The sequence below is a fragment of the Chiloscyllium plagiosum genome, chromosome 22 (genome assembly GCF_004010195.1).
Source record: "Chiloscyllium plagiosum isolate BGI_BamShark_2017 chromosome 22, ASM401019v2, whole genome shotgun sequence".
Taxonomy (NCBI): domain Eukaryota; kingdom Metazoa; phylum Chordata; class Chondrichthyes; order Orectolobiformes; family Hemiscylliidae; genus Chiloscyllium; species Chiloscyllium plagiosum.
The window spans coordinates 59,406,375-59,413,780 of record NC_057731.1 but is presented as its reverse complement, the minus strand read 5'-3'; the positions used below and the strand labels follow the sequence as shown (position 1 = coordinate 59,413,780).

At 50.4% G+C, this 7,406-nt stretch overlaps 1 protein-coding gene across 1 annotated transcript in view; it reads left to right on the top strand.

Annotated features, from left to right (window-relative positions):
- LOC122561370 (6-phosphofructo-2-kinase/fructose-2,6-bisphosphatase 4-like) overlaps window positions 1-7,406 on the top strand; it is a 177,705-nt gene continuing 170,299 nt past the window's right edge. Inside the window, exon 1 of the mRNA XM_043713128.1 lies at window positions 1-88. The gene's annotated coding sequence lies outside the window, so the exon portion shown is untranslated. The remainder of the gene's footprint in view (window positions 89-7,406) is intronic.

Genomic DNA, 7,406 nt, shown 5'->3' with positions numbered 1-7,406 from the left:
GCGGGGCGGGTTCCCGCTGCCGTCACTTGTTTTCCGCCGCTCGGCACCGCCCGGGCTCGGGGAGTCGGAGCTGCCGTCACGGCCCCAGGTAAGAGGCTGGGACCCAGGCTTCGGGGGTGGGGGCAAGCTCCCACCCCGTGAGCAGGAGCAAGGGGTGGGGAGGGGGGAGAGAGAGTGTCCACGATCGGGGAGACTCTAGTGAACCGACCCCAAGAACACACCGGCTCTCCCCAGCCCCCAACACACACACAGGGGTAAGGGTCTCAGACACACATACACACACAGTCACTGGGGTAAGGGTCTCAGACACACACACACACAGTCACTGGGGTAAGGGTCTCAGACACACACACAGTCACTGGGGTAAGGGTATCAGACACACACACACACACACAGTCACTGGGGTAAGGGTCACAGACACACACAGTCTCTGGGGTAAGGGTCTCAGACACACACAGTCACTGGGGTAAGGGTCTCAGACACACACACACACACAGTCACTGGGGTAAGGGTCTCAGACACACACACACACACAGTCACTGGGGTAAGGGTCTCAGACACACACACACACACAGTCACTGGGGTAAGGGTCTCAGACACACACACAGTCACTGGGGTAAGGGTCTCAGACACACACACAGTCACTGGGGTAAGGGTCTTAGACACACACACACAGTCACTGGGGTAAGGGTCTCAGACACACACACACAGTCACTGGGGTAAGGGTCTCAGACACACACACATAGTCACTGGGGTAAGGGTCTCAGACACACACAGTCACTGGGGTAAGGGTCTCAGACACGCACGCACACACACACACACACAGACACTGGGGTAAGGGTCTCAGACACACACACACACACACTCACTGGGGTAAGGGTCTCAGACACACAGTCTCTGGGGTAAGGGTCTCAGACACACACACAGTCACTGGGGTAAGGGTCTCAGACACACACACACACACACACTCTCACTGGGGTAAGGGTCTCAGACACACACACTCTCTCACTGGGGTAAGGGTCTCAGACACACACAGTCACTGGGGTAAGGGTCTCATACAGACACACACTCTCTCACTGGGGTAAGGGTCTCAGACACACACACTCTCTCACTGGGGTAAGGGTCTCAGACATACACAGTCACAGGGGTAAGGATCTCAGACAGTCACAGGGGTAAGGGTCTCAGACCGACACACACACTCTCACTGAGGTAAGGGTCTCAGACACACACACAGTCACTGCGGTAAGGGTCTCAGACACACACACACACAGTCACAGGGGTAAGCGTCTCAGACAGACACACGCACTCTCACTGGAGTAAGGGTCTCAGACACACACGCACTCTCTCACTGGGCTAAGGGCCTCAGACAGACACACACTCTCTCACTGGGCTAAGGGTCTCAGACACACACACACACACTCTCACTGGGGTAAGGGTCTCAGACACACACACTCTCACTGGGGTAAGGGTCTCACACACACACTCTCACTAGGGTAAGGGTCTCAGACACACACTCACTGGGGTAAGGGTCTCAGACACACACACACTCTCTCACTGGGGTAAGGGTCTCAGACACACACTCTGTGGGGTAAGGGTCTCAGACACACACATGCACATACACTCTCACTGGGGTAAGGGTCTCAGACACACTCACTGGTAAGGGTCTCTCTCACACACAAACACACACTGACTCTCATTGGGGTAAGGGTCTCATACAGACACACACTCTCTCACTGGGGTAAGGGTCTCAGACACACACACACTCTCACTGTGGTAAGGGTCTCAGACACACACACTCTCTCACTGAGGTGAGGGTCTCAAACACACACACAGTCACTGGGGTAAGGGTCTCAGACCGACACACACTCTCTCACTGGGGTAAGGGTCTCAGACACACACACAGTCACAGGGGTGAGGATCTCAGACAGACACACTCTCTCACTGGGGTAAGGGTCTCAGATACACACACTCTCTCGGTGGGGTAAGGGTCTCAGACACACACACACACACACACACTCACTGAGGTAAGGGTCTCAGACGCACACACACACAGTCACTGGGGTAAGGGTCTCAGACACACACACATTCTCTCACTGAGGTAAGGGTCTCAGACACACACACAGTCACTGCGGTAACGGTCTCAGACACACACACACACACACACACACAGTCACAGGGGTAAGCGTCTCAGACAGACACACACACTCTCTCACTGGGGTAAGGGTCTCAGACACACACGCACTCTCTCACTGGACTAAGGGCCTCAGACAGACACACACACTCTCACTGGGGTAAGGGTCTCAGACACACACACTCTCACTGGGTAAGGGTCTCAGACACACACTCTCACTGGGGTAAGGGTCTCAGACACACACACACTCTCACTGGGGTAAGGGTCTCAGACACACACTCTGTGGGGTAAGGGTCTCAGACACACACGCACACAGACTCTCACTGGGGTAAGGGTCTCAGACACACACTTTCACTGGGGTAAGGGTCTCAGACACACTCACTGTGGTAAGGGTCTCTCTCACACACAAACACACTGACTCTCATTGGGGTAAGGGTCTCAGACACACACTCACACTCTTTCTCTCTCTCTCACTGGGGTAAGGGTCACACACACGCACACTCTCTCTCTCTGGGGTAAGGGTGTCTCACACGCACTGACTCTCACTGGGGTAAGGGTCTCAGACACACACATACACTCTATCTCTCTCTCTCTCTCTCTCTTGCTCTCTCACTGGGTTAAGGGTCTCTCTCACACAGATTCACTGGGATAAGGGTCTCACACACACTGACTCTCACTGGGGTAAGGGTCACACGCGCTCACACGTGCACACACACTCACTGGGTTAAAAATCACACAACACCAGGTTATAGTCCAACAGGTTTAATTGGAAGCACTGGCTTTTGGAACGCTGCTCCTTCATCAGGTGGACTCTCACCCACACAGTGACTCACTGGGCTAAGGGTCTCACGCACACTGACTCTCACTGGGATAAGGGTCTCTCTCTCACACACACACAGACTCCCTGGGTTAAGGGTCTCTCACACAGCCACTGACTCTTGCTGGGGCAAGGGACTCGCACAGACTCTCTCTGGGGTAAGGGAGACACATACAGACTCTCACTGGGGTAAGGGACTCACACAGACTCTCACTGGGGTAAGGGAGACACACACACACTCTCACTGGGGTAAGGGAGACACACGCACGCACTAACTAACTCTCACTGGGATAAGTGTCTCACGCACACAGGCACTGACTCTCATTGGGATAAGGGTCACCATATAGGCACTGACTCTCACTGGGGTAAGGGTCTCTCTCTCTCACACACCAATCTCACTGGGATAAGCGTCTCTCACACAGGCACTGACTCTCATTGGATAAGGGTCACACATACAGGCACTGATTCTCACTGGGATAAAGGTCACACACACAGGCACTGACTCTCACTGGGGTAAGGGACTGTCAGACACACACACTCATTGGGGTAAGGGACACAAACTGACTCTCACTGGATACGGGTCTCTCTCACACACACTCTGAGGTAAGGGTCTTTCTCTCGCACGCACGTGTGCACACTGACTCACTGGCGTATGGGCCTGGGCCCCACCCCCACCCCCACCCTCACCCTCACCCCCACCCCCCGATTCTCAGGGGTACCAGTCCTATTTGTATTCACTCTCACTGGGATACAGTTTAGATTGGTTTTGGCTGCAAGGTCTTGTTTTCTTGGGATTGTCTTCTGTGAGAGTTCAGCATATGTCAGTGATCTGTCTGAGGGCAGTGAATGTCAGACCTCGGTTTGTTTTCAACTGAAGAACTGGAATAAGTTGTGGTTGTTCAGTGACTAATTTTAATACTGCAGTAACTTTTCAGTGGTTCTGCTGATTATGAATTTTGTCAAATAGAAACAAAAAGTGCTGGCGACACATTTCTGGCTGCATCTTTGGTGAAGGAAAATTGGGTATATTTGAGTTTGATGTTACTCTTCTTTACAACACTTTTAATGCAGTTCTGAAGAAGTAATTGGATTCATCGTTAACGCTGTTTCTTTCAGTGCTGAGGTCCTCCAACATTTTGTTTTTATTTCAGACTTCCAACATCTGCTGTATTCCACTTTTGTTTGAATTGTCTCAGTCTATGTTTATGTAAATCGATTTGTGACATGGTCATCCAATTATGAGTCTGTTTGGGATGTCCTTTGAGTTTCATGGAAGTGAATTGGAAGTTGTTCAATTGATTGGAAGCAGCATGTTTCCAACAGGGAGCCTCAGCATGTTTTTATTCATCCAGGGGACATTGGTGTTGCTGGCAGGCTGCCCTGTAGGTGCTAGTGAGCTGCTGCCTTGAACCACTGCCGTTCGTTAGGTGCAAGGGGACCCACAATGCCCTTAGGGAAAACTTCCGGGATTTTGATCCAGCAATTGTGAAGGAACGGCAATATATTTCCGAGTCAGGATGGTGAGTGGCTTGACAGGGAACTTGAATATGATGCTGTTCCCATCTGCTGCCTTTGTCCTTCTAGTTGGAAGTGGTCGTGGGTTTGGAAGCTGCACTCTGAGGATCTTTGGTGCATTTCTGCAGTGTATCTTGTAGATAGTACACACTGCTGCTACTGGGTGTCAATAGTGAAGGGAGTCGATGCTTGTGGATGTGATGCCACTCAAATTGGCTGCTTTGCCCTGGGTGATGTCAAGCTTCTTGAGTGTTGTTTGAGCTGCACTCATCCAGACAAGTGGGGAGTGTTCCATCACACCTCTGGCTTGTGTCTTGTAGATGGTGGACAGGCTTTTGACAGTCTGGAGGTGAGTTACTTCCTGCAGGATTCTGACCTGCTCTGCAGCTACTGTGTTTTTGTGGGTAGTCTAGTTGAGTTTGTGGTCAATTGTCACCACCACCTACCCCCCACCCGAAGTTTGTTGATAATGGGGGGGAAGATTCAGTCATGCTAATGCCATTAGTGTCAATAAGAGATGTTTTAATGCTCACATGTAGATGATGTGAGCATTAAATCACTTGTGTGATTTGAATATTAGTTGCTATTTAACTGAAGCATGAATGTTGATGTTGGGTGACTGCTCACCTAGGGTCTTATTCAGTGGTGGAGAAGACTCAAGCAGGCAAATGACCTTCTCCTGTTGCTGGGTGTGTACATTAAACTGATTTGTCTTTGGGACAGATTTGATTGTCAGCTGGGTCCTATCATGTGGTCAGTTTTGAACCTTAAAGAAAATTTTATTTGTCAAAAAATACCATGAGCAAATTTTGTTAGAACTCAATACCCACCCTACAACAGGTGGCTTATACCAGTGCAAGTTAAACCGCCAGGAACTGTTTTGAGCTGAGTCACTCTAGAGATTTGAGTGTTTGCAAACAGTGGGATTTGCTGTTGTAATTTGTTTTTGATGTTTCTGGTCCCTCTGAGTATGTTCATTACTGTTCTGAAGCTGCCTGATTATTGGGGAGATTTCAGGCTCATCCTCATCAGTTGGCTTTTGTTGTCCTGGTATTACTGACCTTTTACAACCTCCTATGTTTGGTAAAATGGGTCAAAAGGCTTCTGTGTGGTTCTGGCAACATAAAATGTCCACAGCAATTGCTACAACAGGAGCGCAAATAACTTTTGATCTGTTTCTTTTTAATCCTTATGGTTTCTGTGTTTAATGACAGTGAAAATGTATTGGAGAACTGAGAATTCACTTGGATGCGTCAGTCCATTTGATCTGTTAAGAAAGTAAAAAATGCTTATATCTTTCAACAAAGCCATGGTTAACATTGTTAAAAATCACACAACACCAGGTTATAGTCCAACAGGTTTAATTGGAAGCACACTAGCTTTCGGAGCGACACTCCTTCATCAGGTGATTGTGGAGGGCTCGATCGTAACACAGAATTTATAGCAAAAATTTGCAGTGTAATGTAACTGAAATTTTTCAATGTATAATTTCAGTTACATCACACTGCAAATTTTTGCTATAAATTCTGTGTTACGATCGAGCCCTCCACAATCACCTGATGAAGGAACGTCGCTCCGAAAGCTAGTGTGCTTCCAATTAAACCTGTTGGACTATAACCTGGTGCTGTGTGATATTTAACTATGTACACCCCAGTCCAACACCGGCATCTCCAAATAATTTGTTAACAGAGAGACAATCCGTGGCACAGTTACAGACTGCTCCAAGCTTTCCTCCCGAGCAGATGCACAGCGCGTTGTTATTTCGTGTTGAGTGCAGTGACCCCCTTCTCGAAACTCTCCACAGATCCTGCTCCCTTTCTCCAGCAATTACTGTCCCCTTCTGCTACAGCCTTGCAGTAGCCCAGGTTCTGTTGTTCTGTTTTGCTCACAGCTCCTGAAAAGTTTCCCCAACGAGTTACCGCGACAGATGTCAAGGGAACTGGAAACATGAGAGATGTTCCAGTCTGCCCACCGCTCTCAGCGCTGGGAGGCTGAGCAAGGTTGGAACCCTGTACCTCCCTCCTCCTCCTCCTCCTCCTCCTCCTGCGGCTGCTGGGAATTGTGTGTCTTTGTTGCTAACCCTGTCCTCCTGCCTTTGAGCTCACCTTCAGTGCCTGTTCGATGTTGAAGTCCCGGGCTCTCAGGAACCTGAGCAGGAATTCATTCCGCAGACCGAGCGGCCAGTGCGCGCTCTCGCCCAGCGCCCGCTCCCGGAGCTCCGCGATACAGCGCACCGCTGCCTCCGAGTACAGGCGCTGCTGCGGCGGATCCTCGGCGCAGGAGCTGCCCAGCTGCGGACACCCCTCTGCTGACATAGCACCCCCCTCCTCCTCCTCCCTGTCTCTCTCCGAGCCCTCAGTAACCGCTCGGCCTCTCCCCTCTAAGATCCCACTTTCAGCACCATTCCACCTCCAAGTTACTCCGGAACTTTACTTGTAGGCGGCACCCAGGCGCCATCCAATCGCATGTTGGTCTTTCACTCCCCCCCCCCCCCTCCTGTTGATTTGGACACTGCAGGGTGGCAGTAACTATCTGACTGGGAGCTGATAGCAGAAATAAAGTTTATTTTCAACTGAAACTCTGAAATCTCAGTCTGCACTGGGGAATGCAACAGGCAGTGTTGTTGTTGTATTCTTTCTCCAACTGCTTCATAGCACCTGCTTCTCTCCACAATTATCCAGTTCATTTTAATCCTACAGTCTGGGAGCAGACCATTTGGTCCATCGAGACCACACTGACACTCCCACCCAGACCCCCCCCCCCATTCCTGTAACCCTGTGTTTCCCATGGCTCATCCACCTAGCCTGCACATCCCTGGGCACCATGGGCATTTAGGTAAAAACAATGACTGCAGATGCTGGAAACCAGATTCTGGATCAATGGTGCTGGAAGAGCACAGCAGTTCAGGCAGCATCCGAGGAGCTTCAGCAAAATCGACGTTTC